General features: G+C 55.5%; 1 protein-coding gene across 1 annotated transcript in view; it reads left to right on the top strand.

Moving 5' to 3' along the window:
* The window catches only part of LOC140210370 (lysosomal protective protein-like), a 95,720-nt gene that overhangs the window by 39,165 nt on the left and 35,586 nt on the right, over positions 1–20,969 (top strand). The gene's annotated exons all lie outside the window — the stretch shown is intronic.

The raw sequence follows: 20,969 nt of genomic DNA, 5'->3' as shown, positions 1-20,969 counted from the left end.
GAGGGTGAAGGGAAGGGAATGGGTGCAGTAAGAGCTGGCGGATGAGAGGGTGAAGGGAAGGGAATGGCAGTAGGAGCTGGCGGGTGAGGGTGAAGGGAAGGGAATGGGTGCAGTAAGAACTGGTGGGTGAGTGGTGAAGGGAATGGGTGCAGTAAAATCTGGCAGGTGAGGGTGAAGGGAACGGAATGGGTGCAGTAAGAGCTGGCGGGTGAGGGGGTTAAGGGAATGGGTGCAGTAAGAGCTGGTGGGTGAGAGGGTGAAGGGAAGGGAATGGGTGCAGTAAGAGCTGATGGGTGAGGGGTGAAGGGAAGGGAATGGGTGCAGTAAGAGCTGGTGGGTGAGGATGAAGGGAAGGGAATGGGTGCAGTAAGAGCTGGTGGGTGAGGGTGAAGGGAAGGGAATGGGTGCAGTAAGAGCTGACGGGTGAAAGGGAAGGGAATGGGTGCAGTAAGAGCTGGCGGGTGAGGGTGAAGGGAAGGTAATGGGTGCAGTAAGAGCTGGCGGGTGAGAGGGTGAAGGGAATGGGTGCAGTAAGAGCTGGCGGGTGAGAGGGGAAGTGAAGGGAATGGGTGCAGTAAGAGCTGGCGGATGAGAGGGTGAAGGGAAGGGAATGAGTGCAATAAGAGCTGACAGGTGAGGGTGAAGGGAAGGGAATGGGTGCAGTAATAGCTGGCAGGTGAGGGTGAAGGGAAGGGAATGGGTGCAGTAAGAACTCGCGGATGAGAGGGTGAAGGGAAGGGAATGGGTGCAGTGAGAGCTGAAGGGTGAGGGTGCAGGGAAGGGAATGAGTGCAGCAAGAGCTGGTGGGTGAGAGGGGAAGTGAAGGGAATGGGTGCAGTAAGAGCTGGCAGATGAGAGGGTGAAGGGAAGGGAATGGGTGCAGTAAGAGCTGGTGGGTGAGGGTGAAGGGAAGGGAATGGGTGCAATAACAGCTGGTGGGTGAGGGTGAAGGGAAGGGAATGGGTGCAGTAAGAGCTGGCGGGTGACGGTGAAGGGAAGGGGTGCATTAAAAGCTGGCAGGTGAGGGTGAAGGGAAGGGAATGGGTGCAGTAAGAGCTGGTGGGTGAGGGTGAAGGGAAGGGAATGGGTGCAGTAAGAGCTAGTGGGTGAGGGTGAAGGGAAGGGAATGGGTGCAGTAAGAGCTGACGGGTGAGGGTGAAGGGAAGGGAATGGGTGCAGTAAGAGCTGGCGGGTGAGGGGGAAGTGAAAGGAATGGGTGCAGTAAGAGCTGGCGGGTGAGGGTGAAGGGAAGGGAATGGGTGCCGTAAGAGCTGGCGGGTGAGGCTGAAGGGAAGGGAATGGGTGCAGTAAGAGCTGATGGGTGAGGGGTGAAGGGAAGAGAATGGGTGCAGTAAGAGCTGGCGGATGAGAGGGTGAAGGGAAGGGAATGGGTGCAGTAAGAGCTGGCGGGTGAGGGTGAAGGGAAGGGAATGGGTGCAGTAAGAGCTGGTGGATGAGAGGGTGAAGGGAAGGGAATGGCAGTAGGAGCTGGCGGATGAGGGTGAAGGGAAGGGAATGGGTGCAGTAAGAGCTGGCGGATGACAGGTTGAAGGGAATGGGTGCAGTAAGAGCTGGCGGGTGAGGGTGAAGGGAAGGGAATGGGTGCAGTAAGAGCTGACGGGTGAGAGGGTGAATGGAAGGGAATGGGTGCAGTGAGAGCTGACGGGTGAGGGTGAAGGGAAGGGAATGGGTGCAGTAAGAGCTGGCAGGTGAGGGTGAAGGGAAGGGAATGAGTGCAGTAAGAGGTGGCGGATGAGAGGGTGAAGGGAAGGGAATGGGTGCAGTAAGAGCTGGCGGGTGAGGGGGTGAAGGGAAGGGAATGGGTGCAGTGAGAGCTGGTGGATGAGAGGGTGAAGGGAAGGGAATGGCAGTAGGAGCTGGCGGATGAGGGTGAAGGGAAGGGAATGGGTGCAGTAAGAGCTGGCGGATGACAGGTTGAAGGGAATGGGTGCAGTAAGAGCTGGCGGGTGAGGGTGAAGGGAAGGGAATGGGTGCAGTAAGAGCTGACGGGTGAGAGGGTGAATGGAAGGGAATGGGTGCAGTGAGAGCTGACGGGTGAGGGTGAAGGGAAGGGAATGGGTGCAGTAAGAGCTGGCAGGTGAGGGTGAAGGGAAGGGAATGAGTGCAGTAAGAGGTGGCGGATGAGAGGGTGAAGGGAAGGGAATGGGTGCAGTAAGAGCTGGCGGGTGAGGGGGTGAAGGGAAGGGAATGGGTGCAGTAAGAGCTGGCAGGTGAGGGTGAAGGGAAGGGAATGGGTGCAGTAAGAGCTGGCGGATGAGGGTGAAGGGAAGGGATTAGGTGCAGTAAGAACTGGCGGGTGAGAGGGTGAAGGGAAGGGAATGGGTGCAGTAAGAGCTGGCGGATGAGAGGGTGAAGGGAAGGGAATGGCAGTAGGAGCTGGCGGGTGAGGGTGAAGGGAAGGGAATGGGTGCAGTAAGAACTGGTGGGTGAGTGGTGAAGGGAATGGGTGCAGTAAAATCTGGCAGGTGAGGGTGAAGGGAACGGAATGGGTGCAGTAAGAGCTGGCGGGTGAGGGGGTTAAGGGAATGGGTGCAGTAAGAGCTGGTGGGTGAGAGGGTGAAGGGAAGGGAATGGGTGCAGTAAGAGCTGATGGGTGAGGGGTGAAGGGAAGGGAATGGGTGCAGTAAGAGCTGGTGGGTGAGGATGAAGGGAAGGGAATGGGTGCAGTAAGAGCTGGTGGGTGAGGGTGAAGGGAAGGGAATGGGTGCAGTAAGAGCTGACGGGTGAAAGGGAAGGGAATGGGTGCAGTAAGAGCTGGCGGGTGAGGGTGAAGGGAAGGTAATGGGTGCAGTAAGAGCTGGCGGGTGAGAGGGTGAAGGGAATGGGTGCAGTAAGAGCTGGCGGGTGAGAGGGGAAGTGAAGGGAATGGGTGCAGTAAGAGCTGGCGGATGAGAGGGTGAAGGGAAGGGAATGAGTGCAATAAGAGCTGACAGGTGAGGGTGAAGGGAAGGGAATGGGTGCAGTAATAGCTGGCAGGTGAGGGTGAAGGGAAGGGAATGGGTGCAGTAAGAACTCGCGGATGAGAGGGTGAAGGGAAGGGAATGGGTGCAGTGAGAGCTGAAGGGTGAGGGTGCAGGGAAGGGAATGAGTGCAGCAAGAGCTGGTGGGTGAGAGGGGAAGTGAAGGGAATGGGTGCAGTAAGAGCTGGCAGATGAGAGGGTGAAGGGAAGGGAATGGGTGCAGTAAGAGCTGGCGGGTGACGGTGAAGGGAAGGGGTGCATTAAAAGCTGGCAGGTGAGGGTGAAGGGAAGGGAATGGGTGCAGTAAGAGCTGGTGGGTGAGGGTGAAGGGAAGGGAATGGGTGCAGTAAGAGCTAGTGGGTGAGGGTGAAGGGAAGGGAATGGGTGCAGTAAGAGCTGACGGGTGAGGGTGAAGGGAAGGGAATGGGTGCAGTAAGAGCTGGCGGGTGAGGGGGAAGTGAAAGGAATGGGTGCAGTAAGAGCTGGCGGGTGAGGGTGAAGGGAAGGGAATGGGTGCCGTAAGAGCTGGCGGGTGAGGCTGAAGGGAAGGGAATGGGTGCAGTAAGAGCTGATGGGTGAGGGGTGAAGGGAAGAGAATGGGTGCAGTAAGAGCTGGCGGATGAGAGGGTGAAGGGAAGGGAATGGGTGCAGTAAGAGCTGGCGGGTGAGGGTGAAGGGAAGGGAATGGGTGCAGTAAGAGCTGGTGGATGAGAGGGTGAAGGGAAGGGAATGGCAGTAGGAGCTGGCGGATGAGGGTGAAGGGAAGGGAATGGGTGCAGTAAGAGCTGGCGGATGACAGGTTGAAGGGAATGGGTGCAGTAAGAGCTGGCGGGTGAGGGTGAAGGGAAGGGAATGGGTGCAGTAAGAGCGGACGGGTGAGAGGGTGAATGGAAGGGAATGGGTGCAGTGAGAGCTGACGGGTGAGGGTGAAGGGAAGGGAATGGGTGCAGTAAGAGCTGGCAGGTGAGGGTGAAGGGAAGGGAATGAGTGCAGTAAGAGGTGGCGGATGAGAGGGTGAAGGGAAGGGAATGGGTGCAGTAAGAGCTGGCGGGTGAGGGGGTGAAGGGAAGGGAATGGGTGCAGTGAGAGCTGGTGGATGAGAGGGTGAAGGGAAGGGAATGGCAGTAGGAGCTGGCGGATGAGGGTGAAGGGAAGGGAATGGGTGCAGTAAGAGCTGGCGGATGACAGGTTGAAGGGAATGGGTGCAGTAAGAGCTGGCGGGTGAGGGTGAAGGGAAGGGAATGGGTGCAGTAAGAGCTGACGGGTGAGAGGGTGAATGGAAGGGAATGGGTGCAGTGAGAGCTGACGGGTGAGGGTGAAGGGAAGGGAATGGGTGCAGTAAGAGCTGGCAGGTGAGGGTGAAGGGAAGGGAATGAGTGCAGTAAGAGGTGGCGGATGAGAGGGTGAAGGGAAGGGAATGGGTGCAGTAAGAGCTGGCGGGTGAGGGGGTGAAGGGAAGGGAATGGGTGCAGTAAGAGCTGGCAGGTGAGGGTGAAGGGAAGGGAATGGGTGCAGTAAGAGCTGGCGGATGAGGGTGAAGGGAAGGGATTAGGTGCAGTAAGAACTGGCGGGTGAGAGGGTGAAGGGAAGGGAATGGGTGCAGTAAGAGCTGGCGGATGAGAGGGTGAAGGGAAGGGAATGGCAGTAGGAGCTGGCGGGTGAGGGTGAAGGGAAGGGAATGGGTGCAGTAAGAACTGGTGGGTGAGTGGTGAAGGGAATGGGTGCAGTAAAATCTGGCAGGTGAGGGTGAAGGGAACGGAATGGGTGCAGTAAGAGCTGGCGGGTGAGGGGGTTAAGGGAATGGGTGCAGTAAGAGCTGGTGGGTGAGAGGGTGAAGGGAAGGGAATGGGTGCAGTAAGAGCTGATGGGTGAGGGGTGAAGGGAAGGGAATGGGTGCAGTAAGAGCTGGTGGGTGAGGATGAAGGGAAGGGAATGGGTGCAGTAAGAGCTGGTGGGTGAGGGTGAAGGGAAGGGAATGGGTGCAGTAAGAGCTGGTGGGTGAGGGTGAAGGGAAGGGAATGGGTGCAGTAAGAGCTGGCGGGTGAGGATGAAGGGAAGGGAATGGGTGCAGTAAGAGCTGGTGGGTGAGGGTGAAGGGAAGGGAATGGGTGCAGTAAGAGCTGGCGGGTGAGGGTGAAGGGAAGGGAATGGGTGCAGTAAGAGCTGGCGGGTGAGAGGGTGAAGGGAAGGGAATGGGTGCAGTAAGAGATGGCGGGTGAGGGTGAAGGGAAGGGAGTGGGTGCAGTAAGAGCTGGCGGATGAGAGGGTGAAGGGAAGGGAATGGGCGCAGTAAGAGCTGGCAGGTGAGGGTGAAGGGAAGGGAATGAGTGCAGTAAGAGCTGGCGGGTGAGAGGGTGAAGTGAAGGGAATGGGTGCAATAAGAGCTGGCGGGTGAGAAGGTGAAGGGAAGGGAATGGGTGCAGTAAGAGCTGGCGGGTGAGGGTGAAGGGAAGGGAATGGGTGCAGTAACAGCTGATGGGTGAGAAGGGTGAAGGGAAGGGAATGGGTGCAGTAAGAGCTGGCGGGTGAGAGGGTGAAGTGAAGGGAATGGGTGCAGTAAGAGATGGCGGATGAGGGTGAAGGGAAGGGATTAGGTGTAGTAAGAACTGGCGGGTGAGAGGGTGAAGGGAAGGGAATGGGTGCAATAAGAGCTGGCGGGTGAGGGGGTGAAGGGAAGGGAATGGGTGCAGTAAGAGCTGGCGGATGAGAGGGTGAAGGGAAGGGAATGGCAGTAGGAGCTGGCGGGTGAGGGTGAAGGGAAGGGAATGGGTGCTGTAAGAGCTGGCGGATGACGGGTTGAAGGGAAGGGAATGGGTGCAGTAAGAGCTGACGGGTGAGGGGTGAAGGGAAGGGAATGGGTGCAGTAAGAGCTGGCGGATGAGAGGTTGAAGGGAAGGGAATGGGTGCAGTAAGAGCTGACGGGTGAGGGGGGAAGGGAAGGGAATGGGTGCAGTAAGAGCTGACGGGTGAGGGGTGAAGGGAAGGGAATGGGTGCAGTAAGAGTTGGCGGGTGAGGGTGAAGGGAAGGGAATGGGTGCAATAAGAGCTGGAGGATGAGAGGGTGAAGGGAAGGGAGTGGGTGCAGTAAGAGCTGGCGGGTGAGAGGGTGAAGGGAAGGAAGTGGGTGCAGTAAGAGCTGGCGGGTGAGGGTGAAGGGAAGGAAGTGGGTGCAGTAAGAGCTGGCGGGTGAGGGTGAAGGGATGGGAATGGGTGCAATAAGAGTTGGCGGGTGAGGGGGGAAGGGAAGGGAATGGTTGTAGTGTGAGCTGGCGGGTGAGAGTGTGAAGGGAAGGGAATGGGTGCAGTAGGAGCTGGCGGGTGAGGGTGAAGGGAATGGGTGCAGTAAGAGCTGGCGGATGAGAGGGTGAAGGGAAGGGAATGGGTGCAGTAAGAGCTGGCGGGTGAGGGTGAAGGGAAGGGAGTGGGTGCAGTAAGAGTTGGCGGGTGAGGGGGGAAGGGAAGGGAATGGTTGTAGTGTGAGCTGGCGGGTGAGAGTGTGAAGGGAAGGGAATGGGTGCAGTAGGAGCTGGCGGGTGAGGGTGAAGGGAATGGGTGCAGTAAGAGCTGGCGGATGAGAGGGTGAAGGGAAGGGAATGGGTGCAGTAAGAGCTGGCGGGTGAGGGTGAAGGGAAGGGAGTGGGTGCAGTAAGAGCTGGCGGGTGAGAGGGTGAAGGGAAGGGAATGGGTGCAGTAAGAGCTGGCGGGTGAGGGGGGAAGTGAAGGGAATGGGTGCAATAAGAGTTGGCGGGTGAGGGGGGAAGGGAAGGGAATGGGTGTAGTAAGAGCTGGCGGGTGAGAGTGTGAAGGGAAGGGAATGGGTGCAGTAGGAGCTGGCGGGTGAGGGTGAAGGGAAGGGAATGGGTGCAATAAGAGCTGAGGGGTGAAGGGAAGGGAATGGGTGCAGTAAGAGCTCGAGGATGAGAGGGGAAGTAAAGGGAATGGGTGCAGTAAGAGCTGACGGGTGAGAGGGTGAAGGGAAGGGAATGGGTGCAGTGAGAGCTGACGGGTGAGAGGGTGAAGGGAAGGGAATGGGTGCAGTAAGAGCTGGCGGGTGAGGGTGAAGGGAAGGGAATGGGTGCAGTAAGAGCTGGCGGATGAGTGTGAAGGGAAGGGAATGGGTGCAGTCAGAGCTGGCGGGTGAGGGGGAAGGGAATGGGTGCAGTAAGAGCTGGCGTGTGAGGGGGTGAAGGGAAGGGAATGGGCGCTGGAAGAGCTATAGTGTGAGGGTGAAGGGAAGTGAATGGGTGCAGTAGGAGCTGGCGGGTGAGGGTGAAGGGAAGGGAATGGGTGCAGTAAAAGCTTGCAGGTTAGGGTGAAGGGAAGGAAACGGGTGTAGTAAGAGCTGGCGAGTGAGGGGGGGAAGTGACGGGAATGGGTGTAGTAGGAGCTGATGGGTGAGGGTGAAGGGAAGGGAATGGGTGCAATAAGAGCTGATGGGTGAGGGGTGAAGGGAAGGGAATGGGTGCAGTAAGAGCTGGCGGGTTAAGGGAAGGGAATGGGTACAGTAAGAGCTGGCGGGTGAGAGGGTGAAGGGAAGGGAATGCGTGCAGTAAGAGCTGGCGGGTGAGAGTGAAGGGATGGGAATGGGTGCAGTAAGAGCTGGCGGGTGAGGGGGGAAGTGAAGGGAATGGGTGCAATAAGAGTTGGCGGGTGAGAGTGTGAAGGGAAGGGAATGGGTGCAATAAGAGCTGACGGGTGAGGGGTGAAGGGAAGGGAATGGGTGCAATAAGAGCTGACGGGTGAAGGGAAGGGAAGGGAATGAGTGCAGTAAGAGCTGGCGGGTGAGGGGTGAAGGGAAGGGAATGGGTGCAGTAAGAGCTGGAGGATGAGAGGGTGCAGGGAAGGGAATGGGTGCAGTAAGAGCTGGCGCGTGACAGGGTGAAGGGAAGGAAATGAGCAGTAAGAGCTGGCGTCTGAGGGGTTGAAGGGAAGGGAATGGGTGCAGTAAGAGCTGGCGTCTGAGGGGTTGAAAGGAAGGGAATGGGCGCTGTAAGAGCTATCGTGTGAGGGGTGAAGGGAAGGGAATGGGTGCAGTAAGAGCTGACGGGTGAGGGGGGAAGGGAAGGGAATGGGTGCAGTAAGAGCTGGCGGGTGAGGGTGAAGGGAAGGGAATGGGTGCAGTAAGAGCTGGCGGGTGAGGGTGAAGGGAAGGAAATGGGTGTAGTAAGAGCTGGCGGGTGAGGGGGGAAGGGAAGGCAATGGGTGTAGTAGGAGCTGGCGGGTGAGGGTGAAGGGAAGGGAATGGGTGCAGTAAGAGCTGATGGGTGAGGGGTGAAGGGAAGGGAATGGGTGCAGTAAGAGCTGGAGGATGAGAGGGTGAAGGGAAGGGAATTGGTGTAGTAAGAGCTGGCGGGTGACGAGGTGAAGGGAAGGGAATGGGTGCAGTAAGAGCTGGCGGGTGAGGGTGAAGGGAAGGGAATGGGTGCAGTAAGAGCTGACGGGTGAGAGTGTGAAGGGAAGGGAATGGGTGCAGTAGGAGCTGGCGGATGAGAGGGTGAAGGAAAGGGAATGCGTGCAGTAAGAGCTGGAGGATGAGAGGGTGAAGGGAAGGGAATGGGTGCAGTAAGAGCTGGCGGGTGAGGGTGATGGGAAGGGAATGGGTGCAGGAAGAGCTGACGGGTGAGGGGTGAAGGGAAGGGAATGGGTGCAGTAAGAGCTGGAGGATGAGAGGGTGAAGGGAAGGGAATGAGTGCAGTAAGAGCTGGCAGATGAGAGGGTGAAGGGAAGGAAATGAGTGCAGTAAGAGCTGGCAGATGAGAGGGTGAAGGGAAGGGAATGGGTGCAGTAAGAGCTGGAGGATGAGAGGGTGAAGGGAAGGGAATGGGTGCAGTAAGAGCTGGCGGGTGAGGGTGAAGGGAAGGGAATGGGTGCCGTAAGAGCTGGCGGGTGAGGTTGAAGGGAAGGGAATGGGTGCAGTAAGAGCTGGCGGGTGAGGGGTGAAGGGAAGGGAATGGGTGCAGTAAGAGCTGGAGGATGAGAGGGTGCAGGGAAGGGAATGGGTGCAGTAAGAGCTGGCGCGTGACAGGGTGAAGGGAAGGAAATGAGCAGTAAGAGCTGGCGTCTGAGGGGTTGAAGGGAAGGGAATGGGTGCAGTAAGAGCTGGCGTCTGAGGGGTTGAAAGGAAGGGAATGGGCGCTGTAAGAGCTATCGTGTGAGGGGTGAAGGGAAGGGAATGGGTGCAGTAAGAGCTGACGGGTGAGGGGGGAAGGGAAGGGAATGGGTGCAGTAAGAGCTGGCGGGTGAGGGTGAAGGGAAGGGAATGGGTGCAGTAAGAGCTGGCGGGTGAGGGTGAAGGGAAGGAAATGGGTGTAGTAAGAGCTGGCGGGTGAGGGGGGAAGGGAAGGCAATGGGTGTAGTAGGAGCTGGCGGGTGAGGGTGAAGGGAAGGGAATGGGTGCAGTAAGAGCTGATGGGTGAGGGGTGAAGGGAAGGGAATGGGTGCAGTAAGAGCTGGAGGATGAGAGGGTGAAGGGAAGGGAATTGGTGTAGTAAGAGCTGGCGGGTGACGAGGTGAAGGGAAGGGAATGGGTGCAGTAAGAGCTGGCGGGTGAGGGTGAAGGGAAGGGAATGGGTGCAGTAAGAGCTGACGGGTGAGAGTGTGAAGGGAAGGGAATGGGTGCAGTAGGAGCTGGCGGATGAGAGGGTGAAGGAAAGGGAATGCGTGCAGTAAGAGCTGGAGGATGAGAGGGTGAAGGGAAGGGAATGGGTGCAGTAAGAGCTGGCGGGTGAGGGTGATGGGAAGGGAATGGGTGCAGGAAGAGCTGACGGGTGAGGGGTGAAGGGAAGGGAATGGGTGCAGTAAGAGCTGGAGGATGAGAGGGTGAAGGGAAGGGAATGAGTGCAGTAAGAGCTGGCAGATGAGAGGGTGAAGGGAAGGAAATGAGTGCAGTAAGAGCTGGCAGATGAGAGGGTGAAGGGAAGGGAATGGGTGCAGTAAGAGCTGGAGGATGAGAGGGTGAAGGGAAGGGAATGGGTGCAGTAAGAGCTGGCGGGTGAGGGTGATGGGAAGGGAATGGGTGCAGTAAGAGCTGACGGGTGAGGGGTGAAGGGAAGGGAATGGGTGCAGTAAGAGCTGGAGGATGAGAGGGTGAAGGGAAGGGAATGAGTGCAGTAAGAGCTGGCAGATGAGAGGGTGAAGGGAAGGAAATGAGTGCAGTAAGAGCTGGCAGATGAGAGGGTGAAGGGAAGGGAATGGGTGCAGTAAGAGCTGGCGGGTGAGGGTGAAGGGAAGGGAATGGGTGCAGTAAGAGCTGGTGCGTGAGAGGGTGAAGGGAAGGGAATGGGTGCAGTAAGAGCTGGCGTCTGAGGGGTTGAAGGGAAGGGAATGAGTGCTGTAAGAGCTGGCGGGTGAGGGTGAAGGGAAGGGAATGGGTGCAGTAAGAGCTGATGGTTGAGAGGGTGTAGGGAAGGGAATGGGTGCAGAAAGAGTTGGCGGGTGAGAGGGTGAAGGGAAGGGAATGGGTGCAGTAAGAGCTGACGGGTGAGGGGGAAGTGAAGGGAATGGGTGCAGTAAGAGCTGGCGGGTGAGGGTGAAGGGAAGGGAATGGGTGCAGTAAGAGCTGGCGGGTGAGGGGGGGAAGTGACGGGAATGGGTGCAGTAAGTGCTGGTGGGTGAGGGTGAAGGGAAGGGAATGGGTTCAGTAAGTGCTGGCGGGTGAGGATGAAGGGAAGGGAATGGGTGTAGTAGGAGCTGGCGGGTGAGGGTGAAGGGAAGGGAATGGGTGCAGTAAGAGCTGGCGGATGAGAGGGTGAAGGGAAGGGAATGGGTGCAGTAAGAGCTGGCGGGTGAGAGGGTGAAGGGAAGGGAATGGGTGCAGTAAGTGCTGGTGGGTGAGGGTGAAGGGAAGGGAATGGGTTCAGTAAGTGCTGGCGGGTGAGGATGAAGGGAAGGGAATGGGTGTAGTAGGAGCTGGCGGGTGAGGGTGAAGGGAAGGGAATGGGTGCAGTAAGAGCTGGCGGGTGAGGGTGAAGGGAAGGAAATGGGTGCAGTAAGAGCTGGCGGGTGAGAGGGTGAAGGGAAGGGAATGGGTGCAGTAAGAGCTGGCGGGTGAGAGGGTGAAGGGAAGGGAATGGGTGCAGTAAGAGCTGGCGGGTGAGGGTGAAGGGAAGGAAATGGGTGCAGTAGGAGCTGGCGGGTGAGAGGGTGAAGGGAAGGGAATGGGTGCAGTAAGAGCTGGCGGGTGAGAGGGTGAAGGGAAGGGAATGGGTGCAGTAAGAGCTAGCTGGTGAGGGTGAAGGGAAGGGAATTTGTGCAGTAAGAGCTGGCGGGTGAGGGTGAAGGGAAGGGAATGGGTGCCGTAAGAGCTGGCGGGTGAGGTTGAAGGGAAGGGAATGGGTGCAGTAAGAGCTGGCGGGTGAGGGTGAAGGGAAGGGAATGGGTGCAGTAAGAGCTGACGGGTGAGGGGTGAAGGGAAGGGAATGGGTGCAGTAAGAGCTGGAGGATGAGAGGGTGAAGGGAAGGGAATGAGTGCAGTAAGAGCTGGCAGATGAGAGGGTGAAGGGAAGGAAATGAGTGCAGTAAGAGCTGGCAGATGAGAGGGTGAAGGGAAGGGAATGGGTGCAGTAAGAGCTGGTGCGTGAGAGGGTGAAGGGAAGGAAATGAGTGCAGTAAGAGCTGGCGTCTGAGGGGTTGAAGGGAAGGGAATGAGCGCTGTAAGAGCTGGCGGGTGAGGGTGAAGGGAAGGGAATGGGTGCAGTAAGAGCTGATGGTTGAGAGGGTGTAGGGAAGGGAATGGGTGCAGAAAGAGTTGGCGGGTGAGAGGGTGAAGGGAAGGGAATGGGTGCAGTAAGAGCTGACGGGTGAGGGGGAAGTGAAGGGAATGGGTGCAGTAAGAGCTGGCGGGTGAGGGTGAAGGGAAGGGAATGGGTGCAGTAAGAGCTGGCGGGTGAGGGGGGGAAGTGACGGGAATGGGTGCAGTAAGAGCTGGCGGGTGAGGGTGAAGGGAAGGGAATGGGTGCAGTAAGAGCTGGCGGGTGAGGGTGAAGGGAAGGGAATGGGTGCAGTAAGAGCTGGCGGGTGAGGGGGGGAAGTGACGGGAATGGGTGCAGTAAGTGCTGGTGGGTGAGGGTGAAGGGAAGGGAATGGGTTCAGTAAGTGCTGGCGGGTGAGGATGAAGGGAAGGGAATGGGTGTAGTAGGAGCTGGCGGGTGAGGGTGAAGGGAAGGGAATGGGTGCAGTAAGAGCTGGCGGGTGAGGGTGAAGGGAAGGGAATGGGTGCAGTAAGAGCTAGCTGGTGAGGGTGAAGGGAAGGGAATTTGTGCAGTAAGAGCTGGCGGGTGAGGGTGAAGGGAAGGGAATGGGTGCCGTAAGAGCTGGCGGGTGAGGTTGAAGGGAAGGGAATGGGTGCAGTAAGAGCTGGCGGGTGAGGGTGAAGGGAAGGGAATGGGTGCAGTAAGAGCTGGCGGATGAGATGGTGAAGGGAAGGGAATTGGTGCAGTCAGAGCTGGCGGGTGAGAGGGTGAAGGGAAGGAAATGGGTGCAGTCAGAGCTGGCGGGTGAGAGGGTGAAGGGAAGGAAATGGGTGCAGTCAGAGCTGGCGGGTGAGGGGTGAAGGGAAGGGAATGGGTGCAGTAAGAGCTGGCGGGTGAGAGGGTGAAGGGAAGGGAATGGGTGCAGTAAGAGCTGGCAGGTGAGGGTGAAGGGAGGGGAATGGGTGCAGTAAGAGGTGGCGTGAAAGAGGGTGAAGGGAAGGGAATGGGTGCAGTAAGAGCTGGCGGATAAAGGGTGAAGGGAAGGGACTGGGTGGAGCAAGACCTGGTGGGTGAGAGTGAAGGGAAGGGAATGGGTGCAGTAAGAGTTGGCGGGTGAGAGGGTGAAGGGAAGGGAATGGGTGCAGTAAGAGCTGACGGGTGAGGGGGAAGTGAAGGGAATGGGTGCAGTAAGAGCTGGCGGGTGAGGGTGAAGGGAAGGGAATGGGTGCAGTAAGAGCTGGCGGGTGAGGGGGGGAAGTGACGGGAATGGGTGCAGTAAGTGCTGGTGGGTGAGGGTGAAGGGAAGGGAATGGGTTCAGTAAGTGCTGGCGGGTGAGGATGAAGGGAAGGGAATGGGTGTAGTAGGAGCTGGCGGGTGAGGGTGAAGGGAAGGGAATGGGTGCAGTAAGAGCTGGCGGATGAGAGGGTGAAGGGAAGGGAATGGGTGCAGTAAGAGCTGGCGGGTGAGAGGGTGAAGGGAAGGGAATGGGTGCAGTAAGTGCTGGTGGGTGAGGGTGAAGGGAAGGGAATGGGTTCAGTAAGTGCTGGCGGGTGAGGATGAAGGGAAGGGAATGGGTGTAGTAGGAGCTGGCGGGTGAGGGTGAAGGGAAGGGAATGGGTGCAGTAAGAGCTGGCGGGTGAGGGTGAAGGGAAGGAAATGGGTGCAGTAAGAGCTGGCGGGTGAGAGGGTGAAGGGAAGGGAATGGGTGCAGTAAGAGCTGGCGGGTGAGAGGGTGAAGGGAAGGGAATGGGTGCAGTAAGAGCTGGCGGGTGAGGGTGAAGGGAAGGAAATGGGTGCAGTAGGAGCTGGCGGGTGAGAGGGTGAAGGGAAGGGAATGGGTGCAGTAAGAGCTGGCGGGTGAGAGGGTGAAGGGAAGGGAATGGGTGCAGTAAGAGCTAGCTGGTGAGGGTGAAGGGAAGGGAATTTGTGCAGTAAGAGCTGGCGGGTGAGGGTGAAGGGAAGGGAATGGGTGCCGTAAGAGCTGGCGGGTGAGGTTGAAGGGAAGGGAATGGGTGCAGTAAGAGCTGGCGGGTGAGGGTGAAGGGAAGGGAATGGGTGCAGTAAGAGCTGACGGGTGAGGGGTGAAGGGAAGGGAATGGGTGCAGTAAGAGCTGGAGGATGAGAGGGTGAAGGGAAGGGAATGAGTGCAGTAAGAGCTGGCAGATGAGAGGGTGAAGGGAAGGAAATGAGTGCAGTAAGAGCTGGCAGATGAGAGGGTGAAGGGAAGGGAATGGGTGCAGTAAGAGCTGGTGCGTGAGAGGGTGAAGGGAAGGAAATGAGTGCAGTAAGAGCTGGCGTCTGAGGGGTTGAAGGGAAGGGAATGAGCGCTGTAAGAGCTGGCGGGTGAGGGTGAAGGGAAGGGAATGGGTGCAGTAAGAGCTGATGGTTGAGAGGGTGTAGGGAAGGGAATGGGTGCAGAAAGAGTTGGCGGGTGAGAGGGTGAAGGGAAGGGAATGGGTGCAGTAAGAGCTGACGGGTGAGGGGGAAGTGAAGGGAATGGGTGCAGTAAGAGCTGGCGGGTGAGGGTGAAGGGAAGGGAATGGGTGCAGTAAGAGCTGGCGGGTGAGGGGGGGAAGTGACGGGAATGGGTGCAGTAAGAGCTGGCGGGTGAGGGTGAAGGGAAGGGAATGGGTGCAGTAAGAGCTGGCGGGTGAGGGTGAAGGGAAGGGAATGGGTGCAGTAAGAGCTGGCGGGTGAGGGGGGGAAGTGACGGGAATGGGTGCAGTAAGTGCTGGTGGGTGAGGGTGAAGGGAAGGGAATGGGTTCAGTAAGTGCTGGCGGGTGAGGATGAAGGGAAGGGAATGGGTGTAGTAGGAGCTGGCGGGTGAGGGTGAAGGGAAGGGAATGGGTGCAGTAAGAGCTGGCGGGTGAGGGTGAAGGGAAGGGAATGGGTGCAGTAAGAGCTAGCTGGTGAGGGTGAAGGGAAGGGAATTTGTGCAGTAAGAGCTGGCGGGTGAGGGTGAAGGGAAGGGAATGGGTGCCGTAAGAGCTGGCGGGTGAGGTTGAAGGGAAGGGAATGGGTGCAGTAAGAGCTGGCGGGTGAGGGTGAAGGGAAGGGAATGGGTGCAGTAAGAGCTGGCGGATGAGATGGTGAAGGGAAGGGAATTGGTGCAGTCAGAGCTGGCGGGTGAGAGGGTGAAGGGAAGGAAATGGGTGCAGTCAGAGCTGGCGGGTGAGAGGGTGAAGGGAAGGAAATGGGTGCAGTCAGAGCTGGCGGGTGAGGGGTGAAGGGAAGGGAATGGGTGCAGTAAGAGCTGGCGGGTGAGGGTGAAGGGAAGGGAATGGGTGCAGGAAGAGTTGGCGGGTGAGAGGGTGAAGGGAATGGGTGCAGTAAGAGCTGGCGGGTGACGGGGGAAGTGAAGGGAATGGGTGCAGTAAGAGCTGGCGGGTGAGGGTGAAGGGAAGGGAATGGGTGCAGTAAGAGCTGATAGGTGAGGGTGAAGGGAAGGAAACGGGTGTAGTAAGAGCTGGCGAGTGAGGGGGGGAAGTGAAGGGAATGGGTGTAGTAGGAGCTGGCGGGTGAGGGTGAAGGGAAGGGAATGGGTGCAATAAGAGCTGGCGGGTGAGAGTGAAGGGATGGGAATAGGTGCAGTAAGAGCTGGCGGGTGAGGGGGGAAGTGAAGGGAATGGGTGCAATAAGAGTTGGCGGGTGAGAGTGTGAAGGGAAGGGAATGGGTGCAATAAGAGCTGACGGGTGAGGGGTGAAGGGAAGGGAATGGGTGCAATAAGAGCTGACGGGTGAAGGGGGGAAGGGAAGGGAATGAGTGCAGTAAGAGCTGGCGGGTGAGGGGTGAAGCGAAGGGAATGGGTGCAGTAAGAGCTGGAGGATGAGAGGGTGCAGGGAAGGGAATGGGTGCAGTAAGAGCTGGCGGGTGAAGGGGGGAAGGGAAGGGAATGAGTGCAGTAAGAGCTGGCGCGTGAGAGGGTGAAGGGAAGGAAATGAGTGCAGTAAGAGCTGGCGGGTGAGGGTGAAGGGAAGGGAATGGGTGCAGTAAGAGCTGGCGTGTGAGGGGGTGAAGGGAAGGGAATGGGCGCTGGAAGAGCTATAGTGTGAGGGTGAAGGGAATGGGTGTAGTAAGAGCTGGCGGGTGAGAGGGTGAAGGGAAGGGAATGGGTATAGTAAGAGCTGGCGGGTGAGGGGGGAAGGGAAGGGAATGGGTGCAGTAAGAGCTGGCGGGTGGGAAGTGAAGGGAATGGGTGCAGTAAGAGCTGGTGGGTGAAAGGGTGAAGGGAAGGGAATTGATGCAGTAAGAGCTGGCGGGTGGGAAGTGAAGGGAATGGGTGCAGTAAGAGCTGGTGGGTGAAAGGGTGAAGGGAAGGGAATTGATGCTGTAAGAGCTGGCGGGTGAGAGGGGGACCCAGGTAAGGAAGGAAGGAGGAAGAAATTGTTAATGTTTTCAATAGTACAAGAATTGGATTTATTCTCACTTACAGTATATTTTGTGAAATTTGTTTCGTGGCAGTAGTACAGTGCAAGACTGAAAAATATCACAGTATATAAACAACAAACAATTGCATAATTGATAAAAAAAAAAGAAATAATGTGTAGTGTGTAGGGTTGATGGACCGTTCGTAATTCTGATGGCGGAGGGGATGAAGCATTGAATAGCACAGACAGGGGAACATAGCTACGAAATAAGGGGCTAATCATTGAAATCTGAGGTTTTTTGAAATTTCTTCTGTCAGAGAGTTGTGTATCTATGGGATCCTCTGCCACCGAGGGTGATGGAGGCCAGGCCATTGGGAGCATTTAAAATGGAGGTGGATATGTATTTGATAGATGAAGGAATTGAGGATTATGTGGAAATGACACAGAAGGGAGCTCAGCCTTGACCGCACTGCATGGTGTCACAGGCTTGAAGGGCCAGGTGGATTTCTCCTCGTCCTGTTTTCTTGTGTTCGTAAGTTGGTGACCTGGCCCAGCTGGGGCTACGATGGGTGCACTTGGTCGTGCCTCAGTGATGGGCTGGAGAACCTGTTTAGAGAGGAGCGAGACCATCCCGAAGACCAGCATCGGGAAACCAAGTACTTTGTCTCTGCACAGCAGATCCCACAAAGGAAATGGAGTAAGAGACCATATGGAATAATGGAAATTGTGCAACCATCAGGCCTTTCTGCCCATTGTAGCTGAGGTGATCAGAAGAAGGGTTGACTCCTCCTCCCAGCACCAGGTCTACAGTTACACATCCAGAGACCTCTTAAACATGCGGTCCCTTGCACGCGGTCACCACCTTTGGGGTGAAGTAAACGTATTCCCCATCTGCCCTTTAATTCTGCTTCAAATTGGCACCTCTTGGCTTTTGACCCTGCTGCCATAGGAATCTCTCTTTATATTTACTCCAATTGGTTTGCCTTCAGCCGTCCCTGTTCCGGCTGGTCCATCTGTTCCTCTTGTAGATAGCTTTTCAGAATTGCAAGTCCCCTCTGCATCTATTCCCGTGCAATCACATCCTCCCTGTAAAGTGATGACCAGAATTATTTCCACACACAAGCTGTGGGTCAACTTGTGACCTACAGGGACCACAGGGTTTTGTCACAAGGAGAGATTGGACATTGTTTCCCCTGGAGTGCAGGAGGCTGAGGGGTGATCTAGTAGAGGTTTAAATATTTATGAGGGGCAACAGGTAGAGTCCTTTTCCAAGGGTAGGGGAAGCCTAAAACTGGTGGGTACAGGTTTAAGATGAGAGGAAATATTTAAAGGATCTAACCCTCTCCCCGTGGCTCGTAAGAAACATGGCTCATTGGCTAACTCTGGTTAACACCCACGTGACTCAGCATCGCCTGGGTAATGGTGAGAAGTCCATTTTCAATGAGCAGCACACATCTAGGGTCGGTATGGTTCCGGTTCAACCAAGCAGGAAAGTTGGAATGTTCCGACGAAGGAATGGAGACTGTGCTGAATGCTGTCCCCTGCACCTTACACCAGTGGAACATTGGGAAAATATTTACAGATATTTCAGCTTTAACAAACACTTAACAGAAAAAGGGCCCGGTACAATGTCAACCCAGTCCAAATGTGCACATAAACGTTGGAGCTCGTTTCTGAAGTAGTTGGATGCTTTGCTGTGATTACTCATGCACTGACCTTATGTACTGCATGGAAGTCAGCAGCCACAGTTCTACTTCCCTCGAAGAGCATATCAAATGAACTGGCCAACTCAGGAGTATGGGCACTTCCTCCTTGGAACCATTCGTCTACACAAAGTACTTCTTACAACAGGGTCTCTCCTTCGAACAGCATTCTGTGCATCTTCCCTTGTCCCCCTATCCACAACTCCTTCTCTTCCAACACCTCCCGACAGAAGACCCAAAGCCAGATAACTGTCCCTCGGAAATCGAACCCGCCATGTTCTCACAAATGTTCAATAGCATCCCACCGGGCAGAATGCTACAACTTGTTACCAACACAACCCCGAGTGGCTGATACAACATTCCTAAACTGACCTCAGCTGAAGCCCAAGCACTAGTGTATGGAGCTTAACTCACAGAACACACTGAGTTTGCAGAAAACTGCTAAAATAAAATGCCTACAGCATAGCAGTAGAGAAACAATTTTAACTGGGGCATTACTAGATTTGAGGTGCAACTTTTTCATGCAGAAGGTGGTGGCTAAGTAGTAGAGGTGGGTACAGCTATAATATTTACAAATTATCTGGACTAGTACATGGATAAGAAAGGATTGGAAGGATCTGGGCCAATCACAGGGAAATGGGATTAACATAGCTTGGAAAAGTGTGGGTTAGTGAGGGTGAGTCAGACTGAGGGGCTTGTTCCTGTTCTATATAATGTAGTGCTCAGGGCTGGAATAGCCATCTGCTCTGTGCATTGGCTAACTAAAACGTTCTGTGTCTTTGAACCACTCAATTGCCCCACCCTCCTGCATTTAGACGTTGATCTCTGGCAGGAACCCAGAGGAATCATAATCACACGAGGTTCTGGAACTCCTGAGCACAGACAAGATGATGCAGGATACCAACCGCTCGGGCAGCGTCTACAGAAGGAAATAAACTGCTGACGTTTCAGGCTGAGACCCTTCATCAGGACTGGAGAGGAAGGGGGAGAAATCAAAATGAGAATGTGGGGGTGGGGGAAGGTGTACACTGGTGGGTGATGGGTGTGTAACCCCCTCAATGGAAACCAGGCTCATTGCTGGCCCCACTAACGGCTATGGGACTGAGCAGTGAGAAGGCCAGCTTTCATTAACAATAGGCATCTAGGGTCGGTATGATTTGGGATTTAACCGAACAGGAACACAGTGATGTTGCAATTAAAGAAACCTCGATTTGAGCAAATGCTGCACAAATACTCCCCATACACAGTTGTTGGTTGGCAAGAAATAACAAATTGTACAACTCATAAAATTATAAAGTAAGAATATTTACAAAGTTCAGCTCTATCAGTTAGTAGGACAAAGAAAAAGGAAAACAATGAAAGAGCCCATTTCAGTTAACCCAGTCCAAGCGTGCACATAAAGTTGGAGCTCATCCAGGAGTTGTCTTTTGACTCACACACTGGACCCAGGGTCTGCATGAAAGCACACTCCACATTCCGAACTTCACTCGAAATCTACCTCAAACAAATGGGAGTATTGGCCCTTCTTCCTTGGAGGCATTCATCTGTACAAAGCACCTTGTGCAACATCCTCAGCCACCTTCCCTTCACAACCCCCGCCAAAAAGACCACAAACCCCACCCGTGTCCATCTCAAATCTCTCTCTGCCCAGCCTTCTCTAGAACCTTCCCCCAATTCCAGCACCACGATTGGCTGACACAGCATCCCGAAGCTGAACATCACAGCCCCTGATCTTTAGCCGAAAGCCAAACGTGCTATCAGCAGGACACAGCAAGCTACTAACTGGAGTACCCTACAGATTTAGAGGTAGAAATTCCAGCCAGGGCAATACAGGTGAAACCAGGTGAGAGTGAAGAAATACCTCAGAGAATTCAGCTGCTTCTTCCTAACCGATGCCATGGGACGTAGGTGTTTGGGGATTGGGGATAGCTCAGTCTTGGATGGTCAATAACTCCTCCAACTTGGTGGGTCAGGCAGTGAGATAGACCCTGTCTGGTGGTGGTTTAGGTTCTGTCCTGACCTCATAAACTCCCAGTTATCCCAGTCACATGCTGATTTCTTAGAACCACTTTAAATCACTTTGTTTATATTAGTGGTGGGAAGAGGCCTGAGCTGTTCCTAAAGACTCACTATCTCAGAATCACAATCAGCTTTATCACGACTGATTTCACTAACGTGTAGTGTGTTCTGTTGCAGCAGTAGTAAGTGCAAAGACATAAAATTGCTATAAACTATGGAAACAAATAAGTAAGAAAAAAAAAGAGCAAGCAGGTGGTGTTCATGGCCCGTTCAGAAATCTGATGGAGGAAGGGAAAGAAGAAGCTCTTCCCGAAACTTTGAGTGTGCATCCTCAGTCTCCCGTACCTCCTCCCCGATGGTAGAAACAGGAAGGGGGCACGTCCCCGATCCCCATGGTAGGAATGGGAAGGGGGCACGTCCCCGATCCCCATGGTAGGAATGGGAAGGGGGCAGGTCCTGGATCCTGATGTCCCTGGTGACAGATTCCACCCTTTCGAGGCACTGCCTTGCTGAATACAGTTCCAGGTTAACTAGCAGTGGGGTGAAGGTAACACACCTGTGCTGGGTTGTCAGAGGTGGGGTGAAGACAACACACCTGTGCTAGGGTGTCAGAGGTGGGGTGAAGGTAACACACCTGTGCTGGGTTGTCAGAGGTGGGGTGAAGGTATCACACCTGTGCTGGGTTGTCAGAGGTGGGGTGAAGGTAACACACCTGTGCTGGGTTGTCAGAGGTGGCGTGAAGGTAACACACCTGTGCTGGGTTGTCAGAGATGGGGTGAAGCTAACACACCTGTGTTGAGTTGTCAGGGATGGATGAAGGTAACACACCTGTGCTGGGTTGTCAGAGATGCCGTCCCTCCCTGGAAAGGGTGAAGGACACCTTTCCTCCGGTGTCTTCATTCAATGTCCCTTACATACCCCTCCTGAAGACAGCTCTGTTGCGATTAACAGACCTTTGTACACTGCACCACCCACATCTCTCAGCCAGCACCATTTTGTCCTGTTGTTCACCTGTGTCTTTGCAACTTCAAACACACCATAAAAGTCAGTACTGTGCATTGAGACGTGAAGGGATCTGAGTTGAAACATTAGCTGTTCATGCCCTCCCTCCCCAGCAGATTGTGTATGGCTCCAGGTTGCGGCATCTGTTGGCTCTTGTGTTTCTACGTGTGTCTGACTTCCTTGCCACCTGAAACCTCGGTTCTG

The sequence above is a fragment of the Mobula birostris genome, chromosome 15 (genome assembly GCF_030028105.1).
Source record: "Mobula birostris isolate sMobBir1 chromosome 15, sMobBir1.hap1, whole genome shotgun sequence".
Classification (NCBI taxonomy): domain Eukaryota; kingdom Metazoa; phylum Chordata; class Chondrichthyes; order Myliobatiformes; family Myliobatidae; genus Mobula; species Mobula birostris.
Note: the sequence above shows the minus strand (reverse complement) of the source record. Positions and strands in the feature narration are given on the sequence as shown.